At 43.6% G+C, this 11,913-nt stretch overlaps 2 protein-coding genes across 5 annotated transcripts in view; both read right to left on the bottom strand.

Annotated features, from left to right (window-relative positions):
• The window catches only part of FOXRED1 (FAD dependent oxidoreductase domain containing 1), a 233,671-nt gene that overhangs the window by 21,623 nt on the left and 200,135 nt on the right, over positions 1-11,913 (bottom strand). The gene's annotated exons all lie outside the window — the stretch shown is intronic.
• The window catches only part of ST3GAL4 (ST3 beta-galactoside alpha-2,3-sialyltransferase 4), a 171,224-nt gene that overhangs the window by 81,403 nt on the left and 77,908 nt on the right, over positions 1-11,913 (bottom strand). For all 4 annotated transcript variants that reach the window (XM_081844448.1, XM_081844437.1, XM_081844447.1 and 1 more), the window contains exon 2: positions 2,666-2,830. The gene's annotated coding sequence lies outside the window, so the exon portion shown is untranslated. The remainder of the gene's footprint in view (positions 1-2,665; positions 2,831-11,913) is intronic.

Below are 11,913 nucleotides of genomic sequence, written 5' to 3'. Positions count from 1 at the left end.
GTGTGCCCCCAGGCTCAAAAAGTTGGGTGATCCCAGATCTATCCTTTACAGATTGTACAACAGATATTCAGCGGTACCTCAGGTTACAAACGCTTCAGGTTACAAACGCTTCAGGTTACAGACTCTGATAACCTGGAAGTAGTACCTTGGGTTAAGAACTTTGCTTCAGGATGAGAACAGAAATCGCGCAGCGGCAGCGGGAGGCCCCATTAGCTAAAGTGGTACCTCAGGTTAAGAACAATTTCAGGTTAAGAACAGACCTCCGGAACGAATTAAGTTCTTAACCAGAGGTACCACTGTAACTTAATTCTTCATCGTTGGCCTTTCTCCAGTTGGGGTGGAACTCACTACTGGTGCCTTCCAGATGTTTTGGACAACTCCCATCAGGCCCTAACAGCATGGCCACAAACAAACGGTAAAGAAGGAGGAAGAGGGCAGCAATTCCTGACCTATCCAGGGGCCCCAAGGTCTGAGTAGGCTGACAACTACTATTTTACATGGATTGCATGCATTCAAAATAAACAGTCCTGCAGGTGAAAAGTCCTCCTTGCTACTAAGAGGTTTGCACCAGCTGTGTTGTTAGTTCAAAAAAAGGGGGGGATTTGTGGGATCTGTCTCATGCTTTATGATACATAGTATTACAGAATCCTGGCTGAGCCAGCAAGGCAGTTTCGCTGGCAATTTCTTGCGTTTGTTCAGCTGCTCAAGAACATAATGGGCAATATAATTATAACACACACACATGCATACACTATACATCCTGCAGCTGAATGCAGCTGCAGCCGAGGAGACAAAATAAATAAAGGTGTAATGTTTAATAATAAAGTTTCTTTCTTCCTTCTTTGTCCATGACACAAATAACTGGTCTTTTAGCCCAGATACTGACCGGTGGAGGCCCATCTCCATCTCAGAGGCAGGGGTATTTCTCAAAACTTCTACAGTACCTAATCCACTTAACTGGGGCTGCCAGGATTGGACCTCATACCTTCTGCATGTAAAAGAGGTACTCTGCCACAAAGCTACTATGACACCTGTTCCTTCCATGGAGCTAGAGATTTACCAAGCCTCTCTATTTCAAAACAAAGGTTTACTAGGGAATAAGATTCATAACCATGTTCAAAGATGCCGTCATCTGCTTCTCCTCAACACCCCCTCCCCACCCAATTTTTTTATTTTCTTTTTATGTTGTGCATATAAGACCACAAATTGGCACAACTCCACATTGACCAAGGCTAAACGTTTACATATACACAATAGCAAAAAGATGAGCAAAAAGAAAGGAATTCGCCAAGGTTAAAGTTGTGGTTGGCAAGTTTAACTCCTACCCCCCCCCCTCCGAATGTACTAGGCAAAAGGATAATAGAGATTTAAAGTTCTCACACATGCCAGAAGATTTCCAAAGACTTAAAAGAGTGTGTCCATTCAGCTACAGGGATGGAGGAGGGAGGAATAACTGCATAGTGTGTGGAGTGAGAATAAATGTAAAATAACAGGCTGTGCTCACACTCCCATGTACTGCACACTCACTGGCTTTTTAATCCATGATCACATAACAAAAATGCAAATACATCATGCCCTTTGTTATGAAATGCTACTGTTTGAGGTGCTGCTTCTCAAACCAGCTTCACGCTAACTGGCCTCCTTAAGCTGTTTCTAATTTATCTCTTGCCAAGGTGTGAACACTTCTGAAAAAGCGGAAACAGAAAGATAACAAAGCCCTGCAGACGTAAAGTTGGGGGAACAAGGATAAAAGGAACTGATTTTTTTTTTTTTGTATGTTAAATTTATATCCTGCCATTCCTCAAAAGGAGCCCAGGGTTTGTCTTGCTCAAGCCCCTAACAGCTTGCAGTAAGCGTCCTGTAGAAGGACAGGATTTGGGGGTTGTCATGAGGTTAAAAAAATGGGGGGCAGCTCAATTCCCTGTGCTATATAGGGATGTTTCAGGAGGAAGGCAAAGGAAAGGAGTGTATTTTCCTGCCTCCAGAATCACCTCCCTTCCACTGGTCTGGACACAGGAGGGGAAGCATCCTGGCTAGGGCCGGATTTACGTTTGATGAGGCCCTAAGCTACTGAAGGTAATGGGGCCCTTTATATGTCCAGCTGTCCTTTGTCAACAACAAATTCTCGCAGTTTTTTGTATTGAATATATGCGATATGGTAATTTATGGACCTAATAGGTATCTAAAGCCATTTGCACATGCAGAATATAGGCACCCTATATATAGAAATGAGCAAACCAGTGATATTTTAGGGAGCAGGCTAGCAGGTGGGGCCCATTGCTTACATCACAGGAGCCTACACAACACAAAAAACTGTTACTGTATGTAGGTTTTATTTTGTTTTTTATCTTATATTTTCGAAATGTATATCTTTTTTTCCCTTTAATTTTTTTTGGGGGCCCCAAGAGTGGGACGCTAAGCTATAGCTCGTTTAGCTTATGCGTAAACCTGGCCCTGCTCCTGGGACATGGCTGCCACCCATAGCTGTCAACTTTTCCCTTTTCTTGCGAGGAATCCTATTTGGAATAAGGGAATTTCCCTTAAAAAGGGGAAAACATTGACAGCTATGCTGCCACCCCTTCCCCTGAACAGGAAACTTCACTGAAGAAGTGGAGACAACCTTTAGTGTGCCAGTCTCACATGCAATCCTTATTTCCGGACTTACCAGTTTTGCCGTATCCCTCAGGAAATGCTTGACACCAGAGGTGGCGGCCGTCAGGCCCTTCCCCTTTCCTCCAGGCTCATTTCCCAGAAGTTCAAGACCTCTTGAAATATGCACCTCCCTTCCTGGAAAATATCTGAAAGGCCACACCAAGCTTTTGAGGCCCAGCTGAAAGAGAAGAGATAACAAAAATTAAGGAAAACGTGCTCACGCAAATGACAAGATTACAGTTACGCTTCCTGAAAACACTGTGATAAGTAGCAGCACTGCTGCTAACAAAAGCAAATTATAGTCGTAATGCTCACGGAAAAGGGTGGACGGAAGGGGGAATCAGGATTTTTATGTCTGTTGTTACTGTTATCTTTCTTCTCACATTCAATAACATTTTAAATAATGTGACCCAATGTACGGTTCTCCACTGCCACCTTCCTCAACCCAGTGTCCTCCACATGTTGTTGGGCTACAACTCCCATCATCCCCAGCCAGCATGCCTAATGGTCAGGGATCGTGAGCACCAGGGTTGGAGAAGACACTAACAAATTTTTACACACACACACCCCACACACATACAGATGCACCATGGTCTTGTGAACTAATCATTATTATTATTAACTACAATTATTGGTAGTAGCAACAGTGGTAGAATTTGTGTAGTGCCATCAGTATGTACTAGAGGAAAAGTCCATGCCCCAAGGAGTTTACAATCCAAATTTCAGCAGGAGAGGAGGAAGGCAGAGATGGGGGTGAACAAAGAAGCAATTTGTGGCTGTTTCCATTGTGCCTGCTTAAGTTTAGCTATGGGTCAAGTTAAAACTGGACATGGAAACTTGGAGGTTTATACCACAGAAGAGCTGAGTTTTGAGGAGGAAAAAAGGTTGCATCACACAGGTAGACAGTTTCAGAGACAGCATACAGACCATGGTGGCAGGGCAGAGACTTCGAGTGAACAGGAAAATCTCAGAGTATAGGTCTTGGGCAGAGATGTATGAGGAAAGAACTATGGGGAGATGAGGAGGTCAAGGACGGAAGATTCAGTCCATGTTCAGTGCAGTGGGCTGCAAATTGAAACTCTGAACCTGAATTAACTCAAGTTCTGAATATGTCACGAGCCTTACAACACTGGGGATGCAGGACAGAGATCTGCAACAGACCAGCTGCAAACAACCGAGGGAGCAAAACCATAGATGATATTTCTAGATATATAAATACTGTATTGAGGAATAGGGAGATAATTCAGCTTTGCATTCAACATAGTTTTACATTGGTCAGCACAAACAGCAGCACAAATGTATTTAGGGGACAAAAGAAAGTCTCAAGGCACTTGGGGTGTTGGGAAGAATTTTTTTTCAGAGGTATATACTGTTGTCACTTCTTCCCCACTCCAGAAGCCATCCAAAATGAATGTTGTTGTTGTTGTTGTTGTTGTTTAGTCGTTTAGTCGTGTCCCACTCTTCGTGACCCCATGGACCAGAGCACGCCAGGCACTCCTGTATTCAACTACCTCCCGCAGTTTGGTCAAACTCATGTTAGTAGCTTCGAGAACACTGTCCAACCATCTCGTCCTCTGTCATCCCCTTCTCCTTGTGCCCTCCATCTTTCCCAACATCAGGGTCTTTTCCAGGGAGTCTTCTCTTCTCGTGAGGTGGCCAAAGTATTGAAGTCTCAGCTTCAGGATCTGTCCTTCCAGTGAGCACTCAGGGCTGATTTCTTTAAGAATGGATAGGTTTGATCTTCTTGCAGTCCATGGGTCTCTCAAGAGTCTCCTCCAGCACCATAATTCAAAAGCATCAATTCTTTGGCGATCAGCCTTCTTTATGGTCCAAAATGAATGGCCACCTATAAACACTCCTATCAATCTGCAATAGAATTAGCTAAACTGTTGGAACACCAAGATCTGCTCATAGACACACATCCTGCCAAGCTCTATCTTCTGAGAAGGAGTGCAAGGATAAGACTGACATTGACATTTACAATCCATGTTTTCCAAGGTGGACAGGCCTGATTCATTTACGTATGTTAAAAGGGAGGGAATGCAGCTGTGAGACCTGGAACCTGGAATGGGCTTTTTAAAAACATTCCATATAATTACAAGGCCGAGTCAAAGCAAATCAAAGGAAGCATATCTCGGTTTACAGACTTTCTCAACCTTGAGTCCAAACTGCAACCTCCAGTTAGTTCCAGTGCAGTCAAAGCAAACCTAAGTCTTCTGAATCCATGGGTTACAACAGCCGCGTGCTGCCTCCTGGTCTGTTTTGGAGGTCAACATCCATCAGTGATGAATGCTGCAGTTCAAAACATCTGGCGGGCACATGGTTGGGAAAGGCTGGGTTGCACTATGGGACCAGCAGCAAGGTTAGGAGTAAGCTACAGTTCCCAAGAATCTTTGAGGGGCAAATTGCTTTAAATATATGCTTTATACCCAGCTAAAGCTGACAGAGGGCACAGTGCAGTGGCATAGAGACTGAGCTACACATCTGGAAGTTTCAAGCTCAAACTAGGGAAGGGCGATAAGCTCAGTGGCAGAACATCTGCTTTGCAGGGATCAGTTTCAGCTTGTTCCTTGCTGGGGCAACTTTAGAGCTCTGTGTCCCCTGGAACACAGCCTGATCCTTGCTTTGCTGCCACCTTGATATCTGCCTTGCATTCAGCATGAACTCTGCCTTGCTTCACTTTGCCTTGTTATCCCCCCTGAACCTTCTCTCACCTTTCCTTGTGACTCTCGCCTACACCCTCTTTGAGCCTTGCTGCACCGCAAAGCACAACACCTTCCTCCTTGCAATGAAGGGGAGAGTGGCTAGTAATACTGGTTTATCTCATATAAGTTTCTGTAAGGTTTACAGCTAGAAAATGCATGTGACTTCCTTTGAACATGATAAAGCACTATGCACTCCTTAAGCCTCATTGCATTTTAAGGAGGAGGTGCAGGGACAAAGAGCTGTTGTGGGTTTTAAAATGGGTGAGATAGTTGAAATAAGAGTTAGGCAGATAGCTGCCCAGTACGGGAAAGGAGTGGTGAATCCTTGTAGAAAGAGGATGGGGGGGGGGAATGCAAAACAAGAACTGGAGGAAAGAAGCAGGGCTGGTGGGGAGTGAAAAGTGGGGGGGGGGGAGTGTCATTGTGGCTCTCAGCCACATGGTTTTCGTTGTGGCTTCAAACTTGGCAGTCCCTTGAATGCACTTCCGTGATACATTTAGGATCAGTGCAACCTTCTGTACACTCACACCGCTCTCCAGCATTCTGTTTTATTGAGTTTTTCTGAATTACATCCAAGCTGGTGGCGGAGGAAGAACTAAAGGCTAGAACTTCTAGATCAGTTAATGCACTTACAAACATTATCTTAAGCGCTGGAGCACATTCACAAACCGGAGAAACTGTCGTGGACACCACCCCACACCCAACTGACCGCAGCAGCAAGTGCTTTTATCAAGCCAGTGGTAGCTGGTGCCCATCAAGACTGTTGGAGCAGAACACGGGGAGCCCAAAGAGTAGGCAGTGCCCAAGCCAACAGCAGGCAGGGTTAACTAATTCTAGTCTTGTCCCCATCCTCAGCTTTCCTGCTGCCACAGCCTGGACTGGCTGTAAGTAAGAAGGCAGACAGATAGAGGCAGACAGGTTGGTGGGGAAGTATCCCACTTGCCCGAATAGACCAGCATCCAGTGGGTCAAGCCTTCTTTCAACATGAGAAAAAGTAGGGTGAGGATAACTTGTGGGTAGAACTATGCAGGCACATTGTGTGCCTGCAGTCACAAAGTTCTTTATTTCTTTGACTTAACACGGTTCACAGGATTTGGGTTCCAGCCATCAGCGGAAGACTTTCTGTCTACCTGAGTTCATGTTTGCTGCATCAAACTAATCCACAATTATCAGATCCCTCCCCCTTTGTTTTTTGTTTGTTTGGGGGTTTTTTGCTGTATTCACTCCTTGTCTGTCCGTGATCCAACGTGTGTCTACTCAAGCACACTAATGTTGGGATATAAAATATTAATTTATTTCAGAATAAAATAGCTTCTGTCCCTGTAATTGATGTCACTTGAGAGCATTGTTCATGGTGCACAGTATACAGTGGTACATCGGGTTACAGATGCTTCAGGTTACAGACTCTGCTAACCCAGAAATAGTACCTTGGGTTAAGAACTTTGCTTCAGGATGAGAACAGAAATCGCGTGGCGGCAGCGCAGTGGCAGCGGGAGGCCCCATTAGCTAAAGTGGTGCTTCAGGTTAAGAACAGTTTCAGGTTAAGAACGGACCTCCGGAACAAATTAAGTTCTTAACCTGAGGTACCAGTGTAGTTCACATTTTGCTCCGTGACCACATCCCAACATGCTTCACAAGCCGAGAAAGAATTTATTGGGCTTCCAAAGGCACAAAGCAATACAGTACAGTGGTACCTCGGGTTACATATGCTTCAGGTTACATACGCTTCAGGTTACATACGCTTCAGGTTACAGACTCCACTAACCCAGAATTATTGCTTCAGGTTATGAGGATGAGAACAGAAATTGTGTTCTGGCGGCGCGGCAGCAGGCTCCATTAGCTAAAGTGGTGATTCAGGTTAAGAACAGTTTCAGGTTAAGTACGGACCTCCAGAACGAATTAAGTACTTAACCCCGAGGTACCACTGTACATTGGAAAGGTTTTACCAAAACAATTAAGCTGTTTCCCAGCAGTTCCACTCATGCAATAGTCCCTTGCCAGATCAAATGCCCTGAGCAAGATCCATCTGTTCCTTCTTACCAGAGGTATCTAATAAGAGCTACCTTATTAGAGGGCTCTGACTCACTCAGCACCAATGGAAAGACAGCGAATACTGTAATATACAGCACTTTTGTTCTGGGACCTGGCATTTGTCTGATCCTTTGATGTCTACAAAAACCAGGAAAAAGTTTTGGGTATATTCCACCTGCTGAAAATCACGGGCTGATGCAAAATAATGGGACTCCCAGCATGAATATAATTACAGCTATGTATCTTGGGAAATAACTTCCCATACGTCAGTGTCTACTTACAGTCAGTGAAATACAAATTCCCAACTCCAGTGCAGGTGCTGCTTATTTTTAAACAGTGTGAAACTTTCTCCTGTCAAATTACCTCCACGAAATGATACTGCGGTTGGTTGGTTGTACATAATTCCTTTTAATTTTCTGGGCAGTTACTCAAGCAAAAACTTCAAAGTAATCCATTTGTCCTTTATGGAGCAACTTGCATAAACAGCAGAGGAAATAAATTATAACAAGGTAGGTAAAAGTTCCATGTATGAATACTAAAAGGTCGTCTGGCCACTGCCAGAGTGCTTTGTCTTGTGATGTCATGGGCACAACGTTAGTATTACTGTGGATCTCAAATTTTCTTAAAGTTTCTAGTCCCTCATGAATCAAGAGCAATGCTCTTTTTTCCTTTCCTTTTTTAACAAGTTGTGGAGTAAGCATGGACCAATGGTACCAAACAGTATGGGAAACAGCCTTATTAGAAAAAAATAACCAATAAACTGAAACTGACACGGGGACAAATGGAAGAAGGCACCTTCACCCTGGTATGGCTCCCTTTTATCACATGCACAGCCCGACAAGACAACGACAAGAATCCACCAACAGCATACGAATCAATAGGGCTAACCCAAAACATCTTGAAGGTCCCAGGCCACAGAGAGGGTAGGCTGGCCTCAACTAGAGCCAGGGCTTTTTTGGCTGCGGCTCCAACCTGGTGGAACGCTCTGTCACAAGAGACAAGGGCCCTGCAGGACTTGACATCTTTCCACAGGGCCTGCAAGACAGAGCTGTTCCACCAGGCCTTTGGTCAGGGCGCAGCCTGACTCCCTCCTTTGGCAATCTTTACAAAACTTTAGTTTATGGTTGCCATCAATTTTGATTTTAATTAATTTTTATAATGTTTTTATAATGTTGCACTACTTTAGTGTTGTTAGCCGCCCTGAGCCCGGCTTCGGCTGGGGAGGGCGGGATATAAATAAAATTTATTATTATTATTATTATTATTATTATTATTATTATTATTATTATTAACCTGATTCAAAAACACCCACCCATCCCACTCACACATGATAACAAAGTTCACCGCAGCCAATCACAAAGGAACAACCACACCCTAGGCCAGCCCCAACCTCTCTCACCACCAAAGGAACACAAGCGACACTGACACAAAACCCCACACATACGTTAAGTAAAATAGAAACATCGCCACCCGGACTCCACCCCAACTCACCATGGCCCCCTCCACCTCTCCCCCCCCCTTTCTTCCTAATGTAACACTAATGTCTCAACAAATGAAAATGATCTGTAGAAAACCTAACTTGAAAAAAGAGACATTGCACATACTTTTGTAAACTAAGAAATCTTTAATAAAAATATGTTTTTAAAAAAACAAAAACAAGATGTGCCTGGAAATATGGGATAAGGATATGGAAAAGCTCTTATAGAAGAAGAAGAAGAGTTTGGATTTGATATCCCGTTTTATCACTACCCGAAGGAGTCTCAAAGCGGCTAACATTCGCCTTTCCCTTCCTCCCCCACAACAAACACTCTGTGAGGTGAGTGGGGCTGAGAGACTTCAGGGAAGTGTGACTGGCCCAAGGTCACCCAGCAGCTGCATGTGGAGGAGCAGAGAAGCGAACCCGATTCCCCAGATTACGAGTCTACTGCTCTTAACCACTACACCACACTGGCTCTCAGTGAATACAACTTTATACTCAGTGAATACAAGTTTCAAGCTCCATAGATGTCTCAAAGCTCCTCTTGAGCAAGTTGGTTACATTTCCTTATCTACCTTGCTTACTTACAATGGGGAAGGGACGTAACTCTGTTGCAGAGCATCTTCCCCAACATCTCCAGGCAGAGTTGGAAGAGACACCTACCTGCCTCAAACCCTGGAGATCTCCTTCTAGTCAGCATAGACAACTGGGACCTAGATGGACCAAAGGTTTGATTCAATATAAGGCAGCTTCTTTGTCCTTGTCATCTTATATATTTATTTATATCCTGCTCTTTTCCTTGATAAAGAATCAAGGAGGCTTACAGATAAAATAAGAACACCAAAAACATAGAAAAACTGCCATACATTATAGTCCTATGTTCCTATAGAATCCCAAAAGATGTCATACAAAAGTCTGGGCAATACTTGCGTAGCATTCAAGGATTTCAGGCAGTGGCATAGCATGGGTTGCCAGTGCCTGGAGCCGAGATAAGGGGGAGTTGGAGGGAAATGAATGGAGTACACATGCACATTCAACTGTGTAATAGTGTCCACATCATCCAGGAGATTGCAGCTTCAGAGATAAGAAAAGAAGAGTCGTTCCATTGTCTGGAGAGGTCACTTCCTGGTTCTCATGGAGAAGCCACTTTCAATGGAGCCCAGCAATGGAAGCATGTAGCTATACCGAGACATCGCCAGCTGTTGAATTTTTGTGCCCCCTAACAATTTTGCGCCCAGGGCAACTGGCCCTGTGCCTGCCCCCATGCTACACCACTGACTTCAGAAAATTCTAACCTTTTCCAAATCCCATTACTACTTGTTCTAAGCAGAGAAGCTGCTCTGTCCACAACAAAAAAGCAAAGTCAATGGCAAACCGAGGGAAGATACAACCTCTCTGTTTGTAGAGACCTGTTGTGACATCAGAAAAAGCCACTGTGACGTAAAGAGGCTTGCAGAAGGTCAGAACGTTGAGAGGCACATGCAGAAACTAAGAGCTCAGAAGTGCAGGGAAGTCACCATCCATCACACTGATTAGTTTGCGTGTTTTGTTTTGCTTCACTTTTAATTAATATTTTATTGTATGCTTTTCATACCGTAACCTTCCCTGAGCCTCAGAAGAGCAAGATGACATAAGTCACATTAAAAAGAAAAAATGCCTATAGCCGCGGAGCTGACACATTCATTGCCACAATTAAGGATAAAATAAACCCAAAGAGAGAACGGCAAACTTTATTTCTACTTATGAGTTCAAGACAAGGCCACAGTACTGAGCCAGGCAGAAGGCCAAGGGGGGCGGGGGGGGGGGAGACGGGACCATTTGGTACTTAACACATCAGCTGGTCCAGTAAACAAGAGGCAAGAGCATAAGGTTATTCCCTAAAGCAGAAAGGAACCAGGATGTGGCCAAGATAATCCTCTAAAAATGCAAGGATTGGTTAGATCAAAGTCACTGGCAACAAAGGAAGCTTTATTGTTGTTGTTTAAAAAAAATGAATTATAGAATTCTTTAATGAGGCTAAAATTCTCTCTGGAGTGAGGATACAATTGGATGCTGGTGCTTTCAACAGAGCAAGTGGCATTTCATGAAGGCAATGTGTGCATTCATAGTGAAACCCGTGCAGGCACATGACTCCAGCTGTCCTCTGCTTGAGCAAACTGCAGACAGGGTTGCAGTTCAGAGGAGAAGGTCCGTTTTGAGGACAACTTCATCTCAAGAATGATACAGGGTGGGGGGAAAGGACAACAGAATTCACATGACGCACAGAGCCTCACTTATTTTCAGAAATGAGGCTCTTAAAGGAGGGTGAATTATATAAGGGCCCCTACAGAATGGGTTGTGTGTGTGTTCTGCAAGTATATTCTGCAACATGTCATTGAGTTCCACAATAAACATAATATATTCTGCGTAATACAGAAACAGAGCAGCATAGGCAATTCAAAGAAAAACACTTAGTTTTTTTGTAGAGCCTTTTCTAATTTTGGCTCAACTTCCCTAGTACCAAAGTCTGGGAACAGAAATAACACTAAAAAAAAGATTTTCTACCATTTTATATTTTTAAAAACTTAATATAAAACTAAAGCAGTAAGGAAGTCACCAACATGTGCCCCCCCCCATAAACACAAACCTAATCTACAACATACACATTTCAAACTATTTGCATTTTAGTAAAATTAGAATATCTGGTTGTTTACCCTGCAACACACCAGAATATTTAGATGAATGGCTTGCTGGAAAGCCAACATATTTATAGGTATTGCTTATGCCAGCATGAATTTTTAAAAACATTTTTTAAAAGCTATCGCTTCTCAAGCACAGCATAGGGGAAGAAAACTAAGTTAAGAGCCTCTTAAGACATCGTAACACACATTAAGTATTGCCTTCTGATTTTGTACACGTTACCACAGATTATGGGAGCCGCTTCGCATAAATATCAGACAAATGGCGAAATCTGTCCTTTTACTCCTGTTTCTGAGTGTCGAAAGGCAATTCAAGTGCATTAGGACCAAACAGCATTACATCATCACAAGGAAGCACCTTTAAAAATGC

This window comes from Podarcis erhardii (assembly GCF_964252035.2).
Source record: "Podarcis erhardii genome assembly, chromosome: 16".
In the NCBI taxonomy this organism is placed as follows: Eukaryota; Metazoa; Chordata; class Lepidosauria; order Squamata; family Lacertidae; genus Podarcis; species Podarcis erhardii.
Note: the sequence above shows the minus strand (reverse complement) of the source record. Positions and strands in the feature narration are given on the sequence as shown.